Raw genomic sequence first — 21682 nt, forward strand, 5'->3', positions numbered from 1 at the left:
TTAAGTGGGTCCATTTCCATCTATTATCAAAAACTCTACACAGTGAAGAGTGGGTGCTGGTAGATTTGATATAACTACAATAGAAAAAGCTGGGTGCATTTTGGGTGGGTAGAGAGGACCTGGAGCAAGTATCAGGTGTCATATAAAAAGTACCTGACACCAGTTTAACACTTTCAAAAGTACTAAATGAAAGCACAAGTTATAGTTTGTTTCACAGTTTCTCTCTAAAAATAAATCTATTGTTCATAGCAAAAGAAAAGCCTTTAGTTTCTTCTCAGGTGTGGAACACTGAGATTCTTTCCCTATGTTGTAGTAGTCCTCAGATGTCCATATCTTCCCAATCCCTTTTTAGTGCTTTTTAATGAAAAATTTCCTCCTTCTAGAACATTGGCCAGATACCTCTAGTTTTAAATGTTCTTTTTTCTCAGGCATTTCTAAGAAGACAGGACTATTTGAGAATCTACAATTCATAATGGGATTGTTCAATATATTTTTATAGTTTGATTTTATATGGATGTAAAAACTGCAGTCCAATCCTGTCTTTAGGTGCAAGTCTGATGAACCCACCATCACTAAACTATGGGTGCAGGGTGATTGGTGCAAAAAGACAATAGTAAAAGTTGAAACTACTTTTCCTGCCCTTCACTGAACTTTCTCTTGAGCTGTGTGTGGCACAGCAGGTAATGAGTTCCATCTGTGTGTCACCATCTTCACCTACAGAGAAATAGCATCCAAATGTTCTGAGTCAAGAACTACCTTAGAGAAGCTGTAAAAATGTGTAGCTTTAAAAAAAAAATTAAGAAGGTTATTTTTGGAGCCCAGCAGCACTGTATATATACTGTCATCTTACCTCATTCTCCACTAAATGAAGCCCTTCAGAGGAGTTAATAGAAGAAGACATCCAACTAAATAGCTCATACTCAAAACTCAGATAAAGGTTCTCAATATCATTTTCTCCAACCTACCTTCATTTAGTGTGTAATTGGGTCAGAGATCTTTACAATGTGGAAATTAAATCCATTTAAAATTTTCACATACACCATTAGAATCACCGAATTTCAGAGCTGGAAGAACAAAAGCTGATAAAAACTGTTAGGATTAAGTCACTCTTTCATTTTTTTTAAATTTTATTGGAGTATAGTTGACTTACAAATGTTGTATTAGTTTCAGGTGTACAGCAAAGTGAATCAGTTATACATTAAATATATCCATTCTTTTTTTCCCAATAGGTTCTTGTTAATCATGTATTTTATACAGTAGTGTGAATATGATATTCCTACCCTCCCAATTCCTCCCTCTCTGCAACAGTTTCACCTATGGTAACCATAAGATTGGTTTTGAAATCTGTGGGGTTTTTTTACGTATCATTTTTATTAGATTTCACACATAAGTGATATCATATGATACTTGCTTTGACTTACTTCACTCGGTATGATAATCTCTAAGTCCATCCATATTGCTGCAAATGGCATTATTTCATTTTTCATGGCTGAGTAATATTCCATTGTATATATGTACCACCTCTTTTCTATCCATTACTCTGTCAATGGACATTTATGTTGCTTCCATGTCTTGGCTATTGGAAATAGTGGCACAGTGAACATTGGGGTACATGTATCTTTTCAAATTAGAGTTTTCCATAGATGGATGTCCAGGAGTGGGATTACTGAACCATATGGTAGTTCTATATTTAATTTTGTTAAGGAACCTCCATACCATTTTCCATAGTCATTGCACAAATTTATACTCCCCCCAGTGGTGTGAGGTTTCCCTTTTCTCCACACCCTCTCCCACATTTATTGTTTTAGACTTTTTGATGATGGCCATTCTGACTCGTGTGAGGTAATACATTATAGTTTTGACTTGCATTTCTCTAATAACTAATGATATTGAGCATCTTTTCCTGTGTTTTTTGGCCATATAAGTCACTCTTTTAACCTGGATAATTCAGCAGTAGTGGGCTCTGCCCTTCAGGAATACTCTAGGTTCACCTTAGGTGACTCATAATTTAAGATGCAAAAAATATATGTATGACAAGACTACACAAAGATGTTTGGCATTAGAAAGAAAACCATTGGGTCAAAACATTGGGAAGGACCTTATTGCAAATAAGGTATGGCAAACCAGTTTTCTCATTTCCCAAAACATTGTCCAGGAGGCTATTTACTTAAATTACAAAATATATTTAGTCAAATAGAAGAGCAATAACAAGTTGGTATTTGGTATAATATAGGTGACTTTTTTTACTATAGCATCTGAAGTGTTTTCTTACAGATTTCTTCATGAATCTGTTCAGCATACTAATGAAGGAGAATAATTATCCTTGTTTTGCAGATGGAGAAACCAAAGCACACAGAAGTGTTATGACTTCTCTGGTATCAAAAAGCCTTTTACAGAGTCTCAAGACTAGAATCCAAGTATCTAGGTTTTAAGTTTAATACTTTTAGTCATTAGATCTCACTGCTTCCTGACCTTGGACCTTACTCAATACTTGAATGTATTATTAGTGTACTTTGAAATCTTCCCTGAGGAACTCTAAGGACAACCCATACTGTTATTTTGCTTTGGGTACAGTCCTACTTAGATGGTGGAGAAACAGTATTTTTCTACTTTTTAAGAGCTGAATCTTTCTATCTCAAAGTAGGTCAACAAAGAATATGTAGCTCACCAATATGGGAAGCATTTCAAAGCACCCACAATGGACTTGAACTTTGAATTCTGGAATAACAGTTTCACATTGGCCTAGTTCAATTTTATTTTCTCAAATGTCTATAAGGCCCATTGTCTAAAATTGAGTTCATATGGTGCCAGGATAAAAGGGTCTATAGCAACCATAAAGCAAACACTCTTTAATCTGACTGTTCAAGCACCAAATAACTTTTAGAGCTGTGGTTGTTTTGCATGTATTAAATTGTATGGGGAATGAAACCTGACTGATCCAGACAGATACAATTGAAAATCAGAGATTTATTGTATCTCAGAACTAAAGTATCTTGGAGGTCACTTATATCAATGCTATTCCCATTACTGGCCCTATAATATATAATAATCTGAGAGATTTAAAAATAAAATAAAATATGTTTCTAGGGTCTCATCCTACACAAACTGAATTTGGTCTGAAGCAGAGATCATATCACTACATTTTTTTTAAGTTCTCCAGGTGATTTAATATTCAGGCAAGTTTAAAAGACATTTATAGGAACTCTGCCAAGTTGAGAAGAAAAAAACTCCATCATTTGCTAGAGAAAAACTAATATTCTTTGGGCTGGAAAGGTATAAAGTGGTTCTCCAACAATCCATCGCTCCTGGAAGGAAAGACCTCACAGGTCTCAGACTATCAGAGTTTGGAGATTTTATCCTCAAACCCAGAATCCTAGCAAATAAAAACGGAAAATTTTACTTAAATAGGAGTAGTTATTGTTTTATGAGAAAATATTTGTTATTTTTAACACAATTACACACCAATGCAAGATTATATGAAATAAATTTATTCAAGAGTGTCATAAAGGACATATAGAAAGTACAATTTTTGAACATTATCATACAGTCTTGGATACTAAAAAAAGTCCTACTTCGGTATGAACTAGTATTTAACTTAAAGTAGATACATATAGTTACATATAGAATATATATCCATAATATCTTCCTTGTCATCTAAGAGTTCACAGCAACAATGGTACCTCAGTTTCAGTGAGTTTAGCTAGCACCAAAACCTTGTAGTGCCAGAAAGCAAGTACAAAAAACAAATAAACAAAAGTCAAAATAAAACAAAGGTGGAACTATGTCAAAGAAATACAAAAGCCATCTGAAAGAGCTATGTCCAAAGGGGGAATGATTTCAGTAACAAAATAAGTAAAATGGTATTGAATTATAGTCCAAAATACAACATAGATGTTCATGAGCCCATTAGTTATAAATAAACAGTGGACCAAATAAATAAAAAGGAGGAAGAGAGGAGTTCCCGCTGTGGTGCAGTGAGTTAATGATCCGGCTTATCTCTGTGGTATTGCTGGTTTAATTCTTGGCCCAGTACAGTGGGTTAAGGATCTGTTGTTGAGTAGGTCATAGGTCAGAGAGGCAGGTCAAATTAAATTCTTGGCCCAGAAACTTCCTTATGCTGCAAGTGCAGCCAAAAATGAAAGAAAAAAAAAAAAAAAAAGTATGGGAGGGGGCCGGGGGAGAAACAAATCTCCAGTGCTCCAATGCAAAGGAATTCCAAGTAATTGATGTAAATGACCTTTTCAGGAGGGCATAATTCCCACTCCTTAAATATGGGCTGGGCACAGTTACTTCCTTTCAAAGAATATAGTATAGTTAGTGAGAAAAAAAGGTAAGTTTAAAGTGAACAAAACTAACAAACACTACCTTAAGCTGGGTGACGAAGGTTAAGATCAACAATAATAGGTCATATTGATAGTATATATCCTTGATATAATGCAAGGAAAATAGCACTTTGCCTCTCTGGTCTTCCTCAAAATATATTACCCTAGTCTAATTATGAGAAATTATCAGATAAATCCCAATTGAAGGAGGTTCTACAAAATATCTGACTAGTACTCTACAAAACTCTCAAGGTCACCAGAAACAAGAAAAGTCTGAGAACTTATTACAACCAAGAGGGACATGAAAATTTGATATAATTAGGTATCCCAGGTGGGATCCTGGGACCGAAAAAGGACATTAGGTTATAGCTAAGGAAATCTGAATAAAGTGTGAACGTTAACTAACAATAATATAACAGTTCGTTGTTCATCAGCGGTGACAAATGTACCGTGCTAATGTAATATGTTCATAATAGGAGAAATTAGAATGGGGCAAATGGGAACTCTTGGATAGTTTTCACAATAATTCTGCAAATTTAACACTGCTCTAAGATTAAAAGTATATTAAATAAAAAAGTTCCTCCTCCATTTAGAAAGGATGGATTACCAACCTGTTCTTTGTTCTTGCCCACAGCTACACATGATTCCCATTTATCATAGAAAGTAAAAGTCTCTATTTGGAGTTACCTTGATACTATCAATAATTTCAAAACCCAATCATGGGGAAATTTTTCTACATTAAATTTAGAGCCAGCTATTACAAATATTATCTCTACTATAATAGTTTAACATTACTGTGGACCAGTTTCATAGTCTGTGGAGAATAATTTAAGTTCTCAAGATAAAGCAATCTCCAAACATTGTTCTCCCACTAGTAATGAAGCCTATATTTTTTCACGGTTACTAGCCCTGCCAAGCTATTTTTCTCTTGGATATTCTCATGGATTTTTTTTCTAACAGTGGCTGCTGTTCAAACTTACATAATAGAATTGTCACACTTTATAAACTGTGTTGCATATTCTGATCCCTTTCATTTGAAGAGGTCCTCTATTTCATGCCCAACTAGCTTTGAGGTCCTCCTGAGATAATCAAGTAGTCATTGGCACCTTGCATGTAATAGCCATTGCTGCGTGAAGAGTCCATAAATTCAGTTCTCTGTGCAAAAGCCATGGAAAACAGAGCCTTCCAGCTTAAATCACAGGCAAGCTACTCTATTAGATTTCTGAGGCTGACCCTGATAAACAAAATTTTGGAGGAAATCTTCTGTTATTGATTGTACAATATCAGATGGCTTAGATGTAAATTTTAACAACTACTTTCTCTGCAGAGTAATGTTATAAACTGGTTTTCAGGCTATTTTTATTATATTGATATTATTTTAGTGTTTTAGCTACCTCGGTGATTTGTGATCACAATTCCTTCAGCCCTAGAGAGACCATTGTCCTGATTCAGTGTGATAATATGATGTGGTCTAAGAATTCAGTCCACAATATTATTCCTGCTACACATCAGATGGTGAGTTGCTGTTGCACATCCTAAACTAGTTATAAGTTAGAATTCCATCTAACTAGTATAGATTTCCATGTATTTCCATGGCTGACCTGAGGCAGTTTCTGACACAGGTGACACTCTTTTAAGTTGCTCTAATTGAAGCCTTCTTATGTTTTCCTGAAAAGAAGTATTACAGACTCGATGTTGCCATTACCATGAACATTGTCTATAAATCTCACTCTAAAGCCTGTATATGATGTTCCTCAAAATTGCTTTCATTAGTAATATCTACTTAAATATATATTTCTGCTTTATCAGAGTCATACATCACCCTCATATCATCTTTCTCCATTATAAAACAGCAGGAGAAAAAATTTCTCTTTCTCATTTTTTCTATTTTATAATGGGAAAAGATGATATAGCATCACTAAGCTAGCCTAGGCAAACAACAAACAAAAAATCTTCACATTGAGGGGTAAATGAGCATAGCCAATACACATATATGTACATATATACATATATGTACACACATATGTACATATATGTACACACATATGTATGTTCATATCTAATATAGACATATTTATCTAAATTCTTGAGCTACAGAGAATTCATATTTTCTTTTACTTTTATTTTTAACATACCTTTTCAACTTGGTGATAAGAATGAATTTTAAATTAAAAGATAAATAGAAGAAAGATTCCAAATGAAAAAAAAAGTATTTATATATTGACGTATTCCTTCTCGGTAAATATTGCTGGTTTTACTCTGATAGCAGAATTTCTAATCAACACTTTATGTATTTTCTATTCCTTAACCTCAACTTTAGTCCTTGTCCCCATTAGTACCACAAATAAGGTAAATAAAAAACAACATTCCTTTACACTTAATTAGAAATTTATTTTTATGGGTTATTGATTTCAATTCTATAAAGTAATATTATATCTAATCTACACAGAGCAGGGTAACTGTCTCAAATAATTCTAAATTTTCAATAAATTCTACTGATTGTTTATGTATAGATTATGATAACTTTACTAACACTAAGTTAAAACATTTAGATTTGTCAGCGATCAAAACAGTGATCAGTTCATAGTTCATCTTAATACAGTAATTTTTTTTTTGTATCTCAATATCCAATTAGCATTAAAGTGAAAAGATGAAATTTTTAGTGAAAAATATTCCCTGGGTTCATGTTTTATGTATATGGTGTGCATATATCATGATAAAATTAAAATAGCACAAGTTTTGATATTCAACAAAATATTTTAAATATCAGACTTAGCCTATACTGGCTGTGGGTCCTAGAACAAGTTACCAGTCTTGCCAAACTCAATCTTTTATGTGAGGTAAAGGCAAAAAAAAAATTTATCCTTTAAATAAAGACTTTATTTGAAGTATAAAATAAGTGTCAAATAAGAAAATAATAGCTTGGCCTCTAGAAACAAAATTATATTAGGTACTAAATATTTCCCTTTCTCATTACTTTGTACTAGAAAGAGCCTTGGACATATTAGATTTTCATTCTTTCCTTTATTCAACAAATACATATCCATCAACTTGACCATTTACATTAGTACCGCCCAAAACAAAATGCTTGAATTAGTTCTAACAAAATATGTATAGGATCGATTTGAGGGAAAACTGCAAAGCTCTGATGAAAGATACTAAATAAGAACTGAATAAATGGAGAATATTCCCTGTTCATGGATAGAAGATTCAATATTGGCAAGATATAAGGTGTTCCCAAATTAAGCTATAGATTTAAAGCAATCACAATCAAAACCTAATCATGTTATTTTGTGGACATTAACAAATTGATTCTAACTCTTATGTGGAGAAGCGAAAGACCCAGTGTAGGCAACTCAATTTTCAAAGAAAGAAACAAACTCATTAGACTGGAATTACCCAGTTTCAAGCCTTATCATAAACCAGCAGTAATCAAGACATTGTGATATTGGTGAAAGAATAGACAACAGACAAATAAACAGAATACAGACCCTGACAATAAACCTACAAAAATATAGTCAACTGAATTTGACAAAGGGGCAAAGACAATATAATTGTAGTATACATATTTATGTAAATAATATGTAAATAATATTAATATATAAAATGTTTATATTAATGATATAAAGTTTATTGAAGTAATAATTGCAAGTGTAAATAAATTAAATACACTGAGAAAAGTGATGCTTAAACTGGATATGAAAGAAGACTCAGCAGTACATAGCCCCAAAAAGACTATTTAAAAGGAAAAATAGAGAATGTTTGAAAAGAAAAGTTGAAGAGACATTAAGACAAATACTAACCAAATAAAATTGCTAAGGTAGCAACTTCGAGGTTAGGTAAAATAGAATATAAAGAGAAGGAGTCATAAGATATTAGAGAAATAATGTATGTTGAAAAAAGAAGAGATCAAGATGGTATATCACACTTGTGTATATATACATTCACATATAATTCATATATTAAAACAATAATTTACAAGGTTATCTGGAAAAAAAATAAGCAACTATAATTAGACATTTTAATGTACTATTAGGAAGTGAATATATCAACAGTTAAAACTAAGCAAATTATTGGAAAGGTAAAAAAATCATAAGTTACAAGTTTGAATTTATATATGTATATGTATCTGTATATGTGCCTATGAATATACATCTATGTGCATATATACACACACACATAACAACTTCTTACACAAAAAACAGAGAGCATAAACATTTTGAGCCTCTACGGAGTATTCACAAAAATAAATTATGTACTAGACCAAATAGAACGTTTCAGCAAGGCCACAAGATACAGATTATTTATGGTCTCTAGCAAAAGTACAATATAATAAAAAATCAATGGTAAAAGTTAATTTTGTAAAATCAGTGTCTGAAAATATAAAATAATAACCCTACATGACTTAGCTAAGGAGCACTTCCTATAGAAATTATAAAATATTTATCATTTAATAACAATGAAAGCACTAATGGTAAAAGTGTGGGGGTATAGTTAAAGCTATACTTCATTGAGATTTTGTATCTTTTTATCTATAAGAAAAAAAAACACCTAAAAATAAATGAGCAATAATGGTATAAAACAAGAATGTTATTCTAAGAAAGGTAGAAAAAAGTAACTTTAAAAGTCCAGAAATGAGTAGAAAGGAAAATAAAAGTGGTTTATCAAAAACAAAACTGATTCTTTGCAAAGATACATACTTTAGACAAAGAAAAGAAAAAATCTGATCACCATGAAGCAAACAAAGTGAACAAACAAAAACAGAAGAAAGAGGGATGGAAATTAAAGATAACATAGAGTCAAGAGTTACAAAATACTATTACAAGCATCTCTATGTCAAGAAATTTTTGAACTATATGATAAGGATACATTTTGAGGGAAATAGACTTGCCTTGTACTAATAGAAAAAATAAGTCAAATTTTCTGTAGTAATGAAAAATTTATGTTCCAACACAACAAACATTATTCTTTAAAGTAACATCAATTCTAAAACGAGGCTTCTGAATGTTTTTATGTGTTCTTGTTTAGAACATATGTTTTGATTGTTATAAGGAAACTAATGGGAAAATTCAAAAGTCCAAATGTTTAAATAGAATTGAGCCACTTAACTCATGTTATCATGTGTTTCCTGAAGACATGGACCATGATTTGTGCATCTTTGGGTCCCTAGTGTTGAGCCTAGTACAATATGGCCTAGATAGGTGCTCAATAGATGGTTATTGAGTGGTGAACATGGTTTATGAAGTCCGTAGATGGGCGGATACCATTTATGAACATAATATAATGTGATTAGGAAAAACACCTAGTTATCACTCAAAGGTATTGATTAAAGTGAGGTATTAATTCTCCTGTGAGATGAAGACTAACCATCTTTAAATGAGCCATTAGATTCTCTTCTGTTTACAGGAAATTTACAGGTGTGTCTTATTCTTCTTAGTATATCAGTTCTTATTTTTTATGAATTTATTTCCTCTTTTATTTATTATTTTAAGATTTTATTTTTTCTTTTATAGTTGATTTACAATGTTCTGTCAATTTCTGCTGTACAGCAAAGTGACCCAATCATACATATATATATAATATATATATATTATATATATACATTCTTTTTCTCACATTATCCTCTGTCATGTTCCATCACAAGTGACTGGATATACTTCTCTGTGTTATACAGCAGAATCTCATTGCTTATCCACTCCAAGTACAATAGTTTGCATCTAGTAAACTCAAGTCCATCCCACTCCCAGCCCCTCCCCCTCCCCCTTGGCAACCACAGCCTGTTCTCCAAGTCCATGAGTTTGTTCCTTTCTGTAGATAGGTTCATTTGTGCTGTATATTAGATTCCAGACACAGGTGCTATCATATGGTATTTGTCTTTCTTTTTCTGACTTCCTTCATTTGGTATGAGAGTCTATAGTTAGTATATCTGTTCTTACATTCAGCCTAGGTATACTGGTCAGGCATATCTCTGGCTCCTTTTTTGACAGATAAAGGCACTCTACTGGTTATTAGATATACTGGGTATTATTACTCTCATAGGAAGTTAATTAGTATCACTTTCCTTCTCTTTTCTGGTTTATAATTGAGAAAGAAGAGACAGACAAACGGAGGGAGAGGCAAGAAAGAAAAAGACAGGATGAGAGAAAGGGAGTGATAAGAGAGAGAGGGAAAGAAAGAGGCAAAGAAAGAGAGAGCATGGAAAAAAAGAGAAACAGAGATGAGACGTACCAAGTCAAAAGCTGAAGGTCATGATAGCATTTTTATGACTATTACATCTGATTGGAGACAGAGCTTTGGACCTTTGGTCAGATAGCTTGATAATATATGTAGTTGAATGACATGTATTTACCTGGTGGACGTATCCTGCCCTAATAAGCCTCCCACAAAATGGGGAGCAGACCAGGACACACCATCCCTGTAGGTAATTATTTCCCAAAAAAAAGGAAGAAAGAGGTAAAAAAAAGTATACACAGACTTTTTCCCTCAAAGATACCACAGAAATGTATGAAAAGTAAGGAAAGAAGGCAGAGGTGGTACCTATCAGCTAATGGAAGTCACTCCAAAAAGAAATGAAGTTAAGGAGAAAAGAGGTTCACCCCATATCTACCAGTGAATATAGTATTAAGGGAACTTTGGTTTCCTATAATAAATACCAAATTTAGGATTTTTATCTTTCTACACACACAATAAGGCATTATTTCATGTTTCCAGATTAAAAACTATTCAACAAATAAGAATATATCTAAGACAAAAAAATATTCTTATCTATCCAGATCCATTAAATTCCAAAACCCAGTCCTCTGAAACAGAACCTATGAAGACATGAATGAAAATAATCAGAAAATGTGTATATGGTTAAAGAGTAAAATATACTCCATGAATACAGCAATTAAATTAGCTGAGTCCTTCCTATTATGTCAGATTGTTTGCACTGCCAAAAGCAAGTCTCTGGTTAGTCAGGAACTTACTTTGGTCAGATGGCTGGGTGAGCAGGGTTAGTAGTTTCATGCAAAGTAAGTGAAGTTTTTGCAGGGTTGTCTCAGGTTCAGATAGAAAACCCCAACTTGATTCCTATAGCCATCTATATAGTTTAGCCTCTTTTCTTAAAAGAGATGAAATAGTTATACTCCCACAGGAGTATTGGCAATATTTCTAAAAGTTTATCTGTCTATCCTCGGATACTTACATAACATAGATAGGGTGGCTGTTATTTAAAGCATATTATATTACATTTTTGAAATGATAGAAACTTAGCTGGTATGCATACCTGGGCTGTTTTGTGTTCTTCTGTGAACCTCACTTAGCTTCAGCCTCCCAAACTCTTAAATTGGATTAAGTATATTCACCATTATGTAATTGGTATGAGAATTCAAAGAAATCTAAAAACACTGACACTATTATTACTAGAATCACTTAGGAATAGAGCAATACACCATGGTATGGTATTATAGAAACATATATATTGGGCTAGGAGCCCAAGTCCTAAGTTCATGTCCCAACATCCTAGTTTTTTCCCTCCCTAATACATCGCTTTAGGAAATTCACTTCATTTCCCTAGGCATGATGTATAAAAATGCCTTTAGCCATGGCATTCTATGATTGTATGCTAAAACCAAGTTCACTAAAATCCAAGATGTCTTATTGTCAATTCTTTGTCATTTCCTTAAAATCATAGTGCATCACTCTTATTGGTTGCAACCTAGTTTTTCTCTACTGCTTACTGCATTTGTTTATAATATAGTATTTCTAGAACTAAGACTGCAAATTATGGTGGGGACTCTCAGTCTTTAAAAAGAGCAAAAGCAAGAATTAGATAAAGCTGGCTTTCTTGGATGTTCATGCCAGGATATACTTGAATGAAAGTAAGTTTATTTATTCTAAGTGCCTAGAGTAGATTCTGACTGAAAACCTTTCAGTCGTAATAATTGAGGAAAGAAAGCATGGTGATCCTGGAAACAGCTTAAGGAGTTTCTTTAACAGGATTACATTTCAGATTCTTGATCTAGAGGTACTGGGATTCACATATCTAGTAAAAATGAGTAGGATGCAAATCTTCTGGCTGCAAATGCAAGTTTTCTGGCAGCAAATATGTTTAAGTAGAGCTGTATCTGAAGAGTCAATCAGAATTCATCCATGCATGATGACCTCCTTTCCATGGAAACCTCAAGAAGAGTAAATAAAACCAGGATCCCAGAAGTAAGCCACCGAATTCTCTGATAATCAACACAAACACCTATGAATCCAACTATGTGGACCACTGCCTTTACTTTTCGGAAACACTCTTTGGAAAGTTTTTACTTAAGGCCCGCATATCTTTATTTTAACCCAAAATTTACTGTTATGGTTACCTTAAATCCAAGACTAGAAGTAAGTTCATTAAAATACAACAGCAAAGGAACTGCAAAAATCGTGTATAATCATTAGGTGTCATAAAATAACCTAGAAGGAGGGAGGAAAAATGATTTCTGATAAATATATGAGTTAAAAAGGCTTAATAGTCAGGGGCTACTTTTGTAAAGCTAATCAGCTCTGTACAGCTAAATAGCTTCCAAGTTCATCTTTGTAATAAAAATAGAACAAAATGATCACCAAATGTTAAATTATGCTTATTATAATCTGTTCCAAATTCCACAAAATGATGTCAAATTCAAACTTTGCCTTAAAAATGTTTCATTGTAGGATATACAAACAATGACTTATACAGGAAGAAATTTCATTTGTATGAAATGCTTTATTTTTATATAATGCTGGAGAAGTAAGCCATTGTTTCACTAAGAACCGACTAAATCTCAACTTTTTAATTCTACAAAATTAGCCATGAGGATTTTAGTCCTTTTTTTTTTTTTCTTTTTGCATTTTCTAGGGCTGCTCCCGTGGCATATGGTGGTTCCCAGGCTAGGGATTCAATCGGAGCTGTAGCTGCCGGCCTTCTCCAGAGCCACAGCAACATGGGATCTGAGCTATGTCTACAAACTACACCACAGCTCATGGCAATGCCAGATCCTTAACCCACTGAGCGAGGCCAGGGATCTAACCCGCAACCTCATGGTTCCTAGTTGGATTCGTTAACCACTGAGCCACGAAGGGAACTCCACCATGAGGATTTTAAATGCATTCAATTCCATGTTGCCTTAAGGCAAGCTTTTGACTTACTCAAAGGATGGGAATTTTTATGTTATTTGTATATCCATAGCACCTAAATTAATGCTGACACATACTAGTTGTGTAATAATTTTTACTTTTAATTTATAATTCATAAAAAATAAAGGCACTTTAAAAGCAGATTTTGTCATACCAACCTGCAAAACTGATATTAACCCACAGCACTTTTGCTATTTAAGCCTCTGTCTTTAACTCTTGGGAGGTAATTTTCTCAATTAAAAATCCATTCCTAACAAAATTAATGGAATGTAAAGAAATAAAATGATAACTAGTGCTAGTAGAAAAATTAGTAATAGAACTAATCCTAGTGGATTTCCAGCATATTAAAAACAATTCTTTCTCTTCATAGCCGTGGTAGAAGTTTTAACATTATTTTGTGTTTTTCTTTGTTTTGTTTTTCTTTCTTTAACATTTAAAAAAAATCACATTTTCCTAGTGTACAGTTAAATAAAACAAAAGAAATGAACAGATTTGCTTTCAAATTTATGAACTGTATACATGAGTCCCTGTGTAAAACATGTGCACACAAACAAAAACTCTGCGTGAGTTTTTGGGCTACCTTTTAAGACACACAAAGTAAGGTGCAGGATACCTCTCAAAATAAAAAACACTGTAGCCAAAGAAAATAAAGTATTGTTAGAATAATAACTATTATTTATGGAATTCCTGTTGCATGTCAAGTTGTGTACTTACGTATATAACTCTCTCTCTAGTCTCACTTAATATCCATGACACTCCTGTATTAGTTTCCTAATACTTAAAAAATTAACATAAAAATTAGTGGCTTAAACAACATAAATTTATTATCTACAGTTCAGTAGAAGTCTGACTCACGTCTCACTGGGCTTAAATCAAAATATTATCAGAGCTCTGTTCCTTTTGGAAGCTCTAGGGGAGCATATAAGTTGGCGTTAACCAAATGTAGGCTTGAAACACATTTTTCCATTGCTAGAAGGGCAGATTTGGGCAAGTTATGCATAGTAACCTCATATGTGTAATGGAGATAATTCCTTCCTTACAGCAATTTTCTGAAAAAATGGGGCATTATGTATATAAAGAATCTGCCACAATGATTGGCATATAATTATTATCTACCCACCTCTTGAACCTCACTTATTATGCACATCTTTGACCAGTAACTAAATTGTGGATGTGCTGTTTGCAAGCCATGTGTCTCAGAATAAACCATTTTGCCTCTTTAATTCACAGTTTCTTTATTTTAATGAGGACTTTAAAAAAATCAATTTGTCCTGAGGATTAAATGAAATTCAGAGTACGAAAACACTTATAAACTAAGACAATTCATTAATGTTATTCTGGGGCCACTGGTTGAACGTTTAGGAATTCTTAATCCGAAGTGGTTATCAGTATTCCACATCTCAGAATACCAAGGGCCAATGAACCATCTCATTTTCAAGTCCAACATTGCATGACTATTAAAGCCAAACCCAGGAAATATTTCTCAGCCAAAATTCAGAAGTTTTTCCCTAGGCTTCTAACACCAATTGTCCTCCTATGTAATACACTCTAACGAAAAAATTCTAGGAACTGTTCTCCAAGTGCATGTCAGTAATTTCAAACAGACTCACGCTGCCATCTGCTCCTTCTGATAAGAGACTCATCTGTCTGCCGAGAAGGTAGGGAAAAGGCTCACTAAGAAAGAATAATGCGACTCTTCAGGCCCTGCAGTCTTGCTGGGTGGCTCACGGACATGCACTAACTAATTAGGGGTCAAACCAACATTTTTAGGATGCATTTGGATGGGATTTGAATTCATTGTGACCGCACTCTAAACAGCACTGCATATAGCTACTGGTGTAATTTGGACAATGAGCTCAGCATCTGCTACCTTTCAGCAACAAAGCATAACAAGAGAGAAGTGTGATTAAGGGAATTCATCTACCCTAGTGGTTTCTATGATTTTAAAAAGCTGAAATGAGAGGTGTTCCTACATAGCAAAGGAATATGTATGTGTGTGTATTTGTGTATATATGATCTAAGAACAGCTATAATAATGTAGCTTTCTTGTGATAATGACAATTTTAAAATTACACTTCTTTTTACACCTAAGGGAACATTTAAACCTTTAAAAATAATCCAAATAAAGTCTTTAATTCAAAATAATTAGCAGGGCTTTAGTCATCAATATGACACGTTAAATTATATAACTGATAACAATTCCTATTATGTCTAAACCGGGTTTATGGTTAGAAAGCAAATTGAGGATATTTACTCACATATATATGCCTGTAAATACACAGAAAACTCCTAGAGGTACATGCAAAAAATTGTTAAAAACACACACCTCTGGAAGTTTGGACAGGAGGAATTTTAACTTTTATCAATTACCTCCCTGTACATTTTGATTGTTTTAAAATCCGGAACCATTATACTTTACATAAAAACACTCCTCTGATTTAAAAAAACAGGGATTGGAAATTAAATCAAATTTGACCTAATCAGTATAATTTTAAAGAGTAATTTTGCACTTGGAATCAAGAAAGCAAGTTAGTTTTTCCCTTCTACTAATAGTACTGCAATTGGTATTGAGGGATTTTATTTAAATGAACTTTCTTCCTCATCAATGAAATTGGAATAATATAATCAGATCCAGCCTAACTTTCAGAGGTGTATTATGGTAAAACCAGATGTACTATAACACACTGTGTTGTTAGTATTATTATGGCAATAAACTGTGGTCAAGTGTCTAGATTCCAAGAGATGGAGGCAATTTTGTGTGTATATATATATATATGTATATATATATATATATATATATCAATTTTGTGTATATATATATATATCCAGAAAATTTCCATTTGCTTGAATAATTCAAATAATGCTACCAACCAAATCAGCTATTCACTCAAAATATAAAAATTGCATTTTAAAATGAATGCTATATGCTGACATTGTTGCAGAATATTTATACCTTAAAATAGCTATTTCTTAAGTTTTCAAGACGAAAGTACTGGATGATCGATATTATTATTCAAAATCCCATATTTGACATTTCTTCCACTTAGCATTCATTTTAACCCTTTCGATAAGACTAACAAAGAGCAATGATAAGAATATATTTTAGGTCTTTGACTTTTACCTATATTTTACTCTGTTTTTCTTCTGCTCTAGGATACAGTGATTTGCATTTTTGAAAGTGCTACAAAACAACCTCAAAACTGAAAAGGCAAAGTAGTCTATAAACTGGAGAGATGAAAGAAGGCTAAAGTTTTTGATTTATCCATTTATTTCCCCTTAATTTTTTTCTCCAGCTAATTGTGAGCCTACCTGGGAGTTTGGGGATGGAGAGGAGAAGTTAAAATCAATACAAATGAATGAATGAATAAATCAAAGAATTTACCAGTTTTAACAACCTTGGCTTCATGTCTTTAGCTATATAGAGACGATGAAACGGATATTTGTTCAAAGGTAGAGAAAAACAGTAAAAACAACTAACAGGGACATCTTCACAGAGTTTGTAGGGTCTATAATCTTCTAGGATTCTTTGAATGTTTGTATCCTATTTCTCTCATAATACCCATGCTTCTGCAGCAAGTAGTGGGAACGTGTGTGTGTATTTTTAATTCTTAAGTTTTATAAGATGAGTAAATATGTTATGAACCTAAATGAATCATCACATTTCTGTGATTATATGTATACTGTGGTTGGATTACTGTTTGCCTCAGTACAAAATGTCAAAATGGAATAATGAAAAAGAGAAGGGCAAAAATGATCCATGCAGGGAAAAGGGCTCCTCTTTTCCCAGGTTTTCGCCAACTTAGAGGAACATGCGGCATCCTTCCCTAACAGGACATTCTTTTCTTCCAGCCAGTGACAAGCTAATAACAATATAATACCTAGTATATTTCTAATACCTCTTCCCCAAGGAGGCCACAGCATTTTGCAGATATTATCTCATAAATCTCCAGATTTCCGTGTGCTTTGGAGGAACTATGTATTATTAAAGTCACTTTGCTTAGCCGAATCAGGGCACAGACAGGGAATATGTATTCCAAGAAAATCAGCAAGATGGCTATAGGGCTTAAACTTCATTTCATTGAGCCTTTTTTTTTGTTTGTTAGCTAAGGATTTGTTTTCACTTAATGATGGTTTTTTACTTCTGAGATCCATATACCAGCAGTATCAACATCACCTGGGAACCTATTAGATTTTAGACTCTTAGGCTTCACTTTAGACTCACTGAATCACAATCTGTATTTACTGTTATAGCCAAAGGGTTTGTATATGACAGACTATTGCATTAAAAAGGCCTACCAACTATTATGCTCTTTAAAATTTCTTCCTACACATATGTAGATAGCAGATACTGGGCAGCTATTTTTCAAACTCATTTCTCTTTCCTTCTGAAAACACTGCCAGACTGCATTTTCCACTTTCTCTTGAAGTTAAGTGTGATCATCTGCCTGAGCTTTGGCCAGTTACATATGGATGGACATGATAAACATTCTTTTTCCTCTTAGCCCACATGACCCTATGCTCGTTCTCTCTCTTATTCTTATCTCTGTCTAGAGAGTGAGCGACAATGTAGTGAACACACTGAAGTTAACAGAGTTCTACAGCTTGGATCCCTAAATATCTAAAACTGCATGAGGGAGTAAAAATGATCTTGTTTTTAGCCATTGAGTTTCAGGGTTTACCTGTTACAGGTAACATTTTACATTTTTTGAGAGGTAATTATTAAGCTTTAAAAATAGTGGCTTGAATTGTGATACAGTTAAAAGAGTGTTAGGTAAATAATATTGAGCTAGTTGTATCCCTTTAGCTGAGTGAATGCAATCTCAATTCCTTTGGACTCATTTCATGCCATGTATCCCTTTCTTCATAACTTCCTTATTTATTTCTCCTTAAAATCTATTATTCATAGCTTCTTATTCTAGAATTCTTTACGTTGGTTAATTATTCTCATTTTCAAAGTCAGGGAAAATTTAGAGAAAAATTACTACTTGTGGTTCCAATTTTGTAGATGCACAATGCCCCCTGATCTGTGTTATTACTTATGTATGGCACCAGGGGAACTATGGCGATATATGAGCATATTAACATCCCTTATTCATTTTTCTTTTTGAAAATGTTTAATAATTTATGGATCTATTCAGAATGTTTGTTTATTTAGTCTTTATTATAAGTGAGCCACTTGCAGAAAAATTAGAAATCCCCGTTGGCAAAAAAATTACCTCTTCTGATTGACAGAGTTTTAATAAATGATTTATAATTAACTCTCTGATTTCTTGTTGTGACTTGTCTCCTCAAATGCACCACACTTTTAGACATAGATTCAGTTTCTATTTTGACTAGAACTCTGAATTCATGTGAAGAAAATGATCTAAAATGGAGAATCATTACATATACTTTTATAAATATTTCCCAGTAGAACAAAACTGTGAAATGGGCAGTGTCTGATTACATACTACACAGCTCAAGCCTTCTGCCAGCCATTCAATGGTGGTGGCTTTTTTTTTTTTTTTTTTTTAACAGATTTGAAGACCTTTGCAAAAAAGGAAATAAGATCTTACAAAGAAAAAGCTGGGAGTTCCCGTCGTGGCGCAGTGGTTAAGGAATCTGACTAGGAACCATGAGGTTGCAGGCTCGGTCCCTGCCCTTGCTCAGTGGGTTAACGATCCGGCGTTGCTGTGAGCTGTGGTGTAGGTTGCAGACGCGGCTCGGATCCCGCGTTGCTGTGGCTCTGGCGTAGGCTGGTGGCTATAGCTCCAATTCGACCTCTAGCCTGGGAACCTCCATATGCCGCGGGAGCGGCCCAAGAAATAGCAAAAAGACAAAAAAAAAACAAAGAAAAAGCTAAGATTTTTCAAAGAAAAGCTTTTGAAAGATAAAAATAAGGGTAGTTTTTTTCTCTTATGTTGTTTTACTTATAAAATATTCATAAATTGAAATATGAAAAATTGGTATTGATTAATAGCCATAATTAATATGAAGTGATTTGCTTATGCTATTTAAGCCAAATTAACTTGGAACTAATAAAACACAAGAGTATTTTAAATATTTTGAAAGAAATTATTTTTAATACTATGTAGATTGCCCAATTCTTTTCTTTGAAATTTTTTAATATAATTTTAATCCTTGTGCCAAGATGTTAATTCCATGCTTGCCTTGGTTTTCTTCATTACACAGCCACAATTAATAATAATACTAATGATAATGTAATAATAATAATAATAAATGAGACCTTTCTATCGTCTCACATGGAGATTACATGAAATAGTCTTAGTCATTATGGGACATGTCTAAGAAAGCTTTGTCCCAGGTCAATTTATTTACATGTTGAGGAGCTTGGGTGTGTCTTGTAAAAAAATATAAAATTGTAATTGTGATCATCCATTTTAGACAATTATAAAAATAGATTTATTGAATATATTCTGCTTTGGTGTTCCAGGGTCTGAGTTATTTGGATTTAAGTCTGGGGCTTTTTGAGGCTTGTGTTTCCTAAGGGGGAAGTGTTGGGAGGATATGTTAAGGGGTTGAGATTGAAATATGCACATTACTATATACAGAATAGAATAGATGAGTAACAGGGACTTGCTCTATGGCACAGGGAAATTTGCTCAGTGCTATGTGATTGAGGACCTCCATGGGAGAGGAATCTGAAGGGGAGTTGATGTGTGTGTATATGTGGCTAGTTTACTTTGCTGTATGCCTTCATTAACAAAACTTTGTGGGTCAGCTATATTCCAATAAAGTTTAAAAAAATAAAGTAAAATAAAAATTTAATAGAAATCGCAAATAGAAAAAAGTTTGAGGCTTTTTGTATTTTTTTTTCTATTATGTAGAGGTTTAACTCCACCTAAACATGGAGTAGAAAATGTACATGGCTTGTTTTAAAGAATAAATCTCAAAGAATAGTAAAGGCTATTATTTTGCATAATGTACAAGTTGTTTGCATCTTATTCTTTATTTATCTTGCACCCTCTTATACTTTGGATTATGTAAACACATTATACCCCATAGCTTCTTTCCCTTTTTCCTTTCTGCACACCTTTCAAAGTTTTGAAGAAACTCAGACACATGCTAAGCCATCCACTTCAGAGACTCAGAACCTGCTTCTTCTTTAGAGCCATTACTAGTTCTCCCTAGTGATAAAATTACTGTTACTGGTTCAGCTCTCCATGATTTCAGGAGCCACCCACTAAGCCTCATAGATGATCTGGCCCACACAAAGAATTTTCTCTACCACCCCTACATCTACTCTTCCCCTGACCCTCCTCCATTCATCAGTCATTCTTAAAGTTTTGATCTGTGGACACTTTATGACTCTTCCACTAGAAAACTGAGTGTACAAACATTCAATTCCAATTCCAATTTCAGTAGGCCCACAGACAAAGTGTTTTTGTTGACCTCTGGATAAAAACCTCTGTTTTAAATTGCTTGACATGATTTCTTAATCAAGTCTCAATGTTTAGTTTCCTTTCTAGATTAGAATGAGCACATTGCCTGCCCTTCTCCCAGATAAGTGCAATCCAGTGATTGGGTGGGACTTGGAACATGCCACTCAGGTGGAACAGGAGTCATTTCTGCGTCTGGATTCTGTGAGAAATAGTTGCACTGTCTAATCAAAACCTGTCACTCCATAAAGCTGATTGGATTTACTCCCTCTTCAGTTGGAAACTTTTTCCTTCTCTAACATTAAGTTAACCAAAGTTATGGGAAGTGCTCTAAGATCCCTTACTGTATTTTTTCATTCTCTGATAAATTACAAGGGAGATGGAAACAGGAAAAAAATAAACATTTAAAAGAGTAATGCATTTTTGTCTATCTATATTTATCATTCAATAACCATGTAACAAAATCTGCTTGAAAGGAAATTTAAGAAACTTTAATCAAAGTTTTGGAACTTAAACCCAAGGCCATCACAGTTATCGATGGTATGCCATTAAAGATTTGACTTTGTCATTGTTATAATTTGTTCAGCAAATTACATTCATTGTTGTAATTTCTTCAGCAGGAAATTACAAGTAAATAACTACCTTTGTTCAGTCTTATAATGTGGAGACACATCTGGGAAAAATTAGAATAGAAAATACTATTTCTTTCTTCTTAGAGAAGTTGAATAGGCATTTTTTGTTTGTAACGTTTGGGATTTGACAAAGCTATGCTCAAGGAGGAAAAATAAGTTTCCAAGGGAGAGTCATTTTTAGTGGGCAATGAAATTCAGTTGTCTGTGA

General features: G+C 33.5%; 1 long non-coding RNA gene across 3 annotated transcripts in view; it reads left to right on the plus strand.

The window, feature by feature from the left end:
- Positions 1–21682, plus strand: part of LOC110261440 (uncharacterized) — a 222885-nt gene that overhangs the window by 178475 nt on the left and 22728 nt on the right. Inside the window, exon 5 of one of the 3 annotated variants that reach the window (XR_014808650.1) lies at positions 16617–18721. The exons of 1 other annotated variant lie outside the window; for it this stretch is intronic. This is a non-coding gene — a long non-coding RNA (uncharacterized LOC110261440). Of the gene's footprint in view, positions 1–2334; positions 3757–16616; positions 18722–21682 lie in introns of those variants that run through there. One more of the 3 variants, XR_014808653.1, reaches the window with a different exon arrangement.

This window comes from Sus scrofa, chromosome 6 (assembly GCF_054392235.1).
Source record: "Sus scrofa isolate SSC_HxYL_T2T_F1_AM1 chromosome 6, Sscrofa_HxYL_maternal_Yorkshire_Landrace_v2.0, whole genome shotgun sequence".
In the NCBI taxonomy this organism is placed as follows: Eukaryota; Metazoa; Chordata; class Mammalia; order Artiodactyla; family Suidae; genus Sus; species Sus scrofa.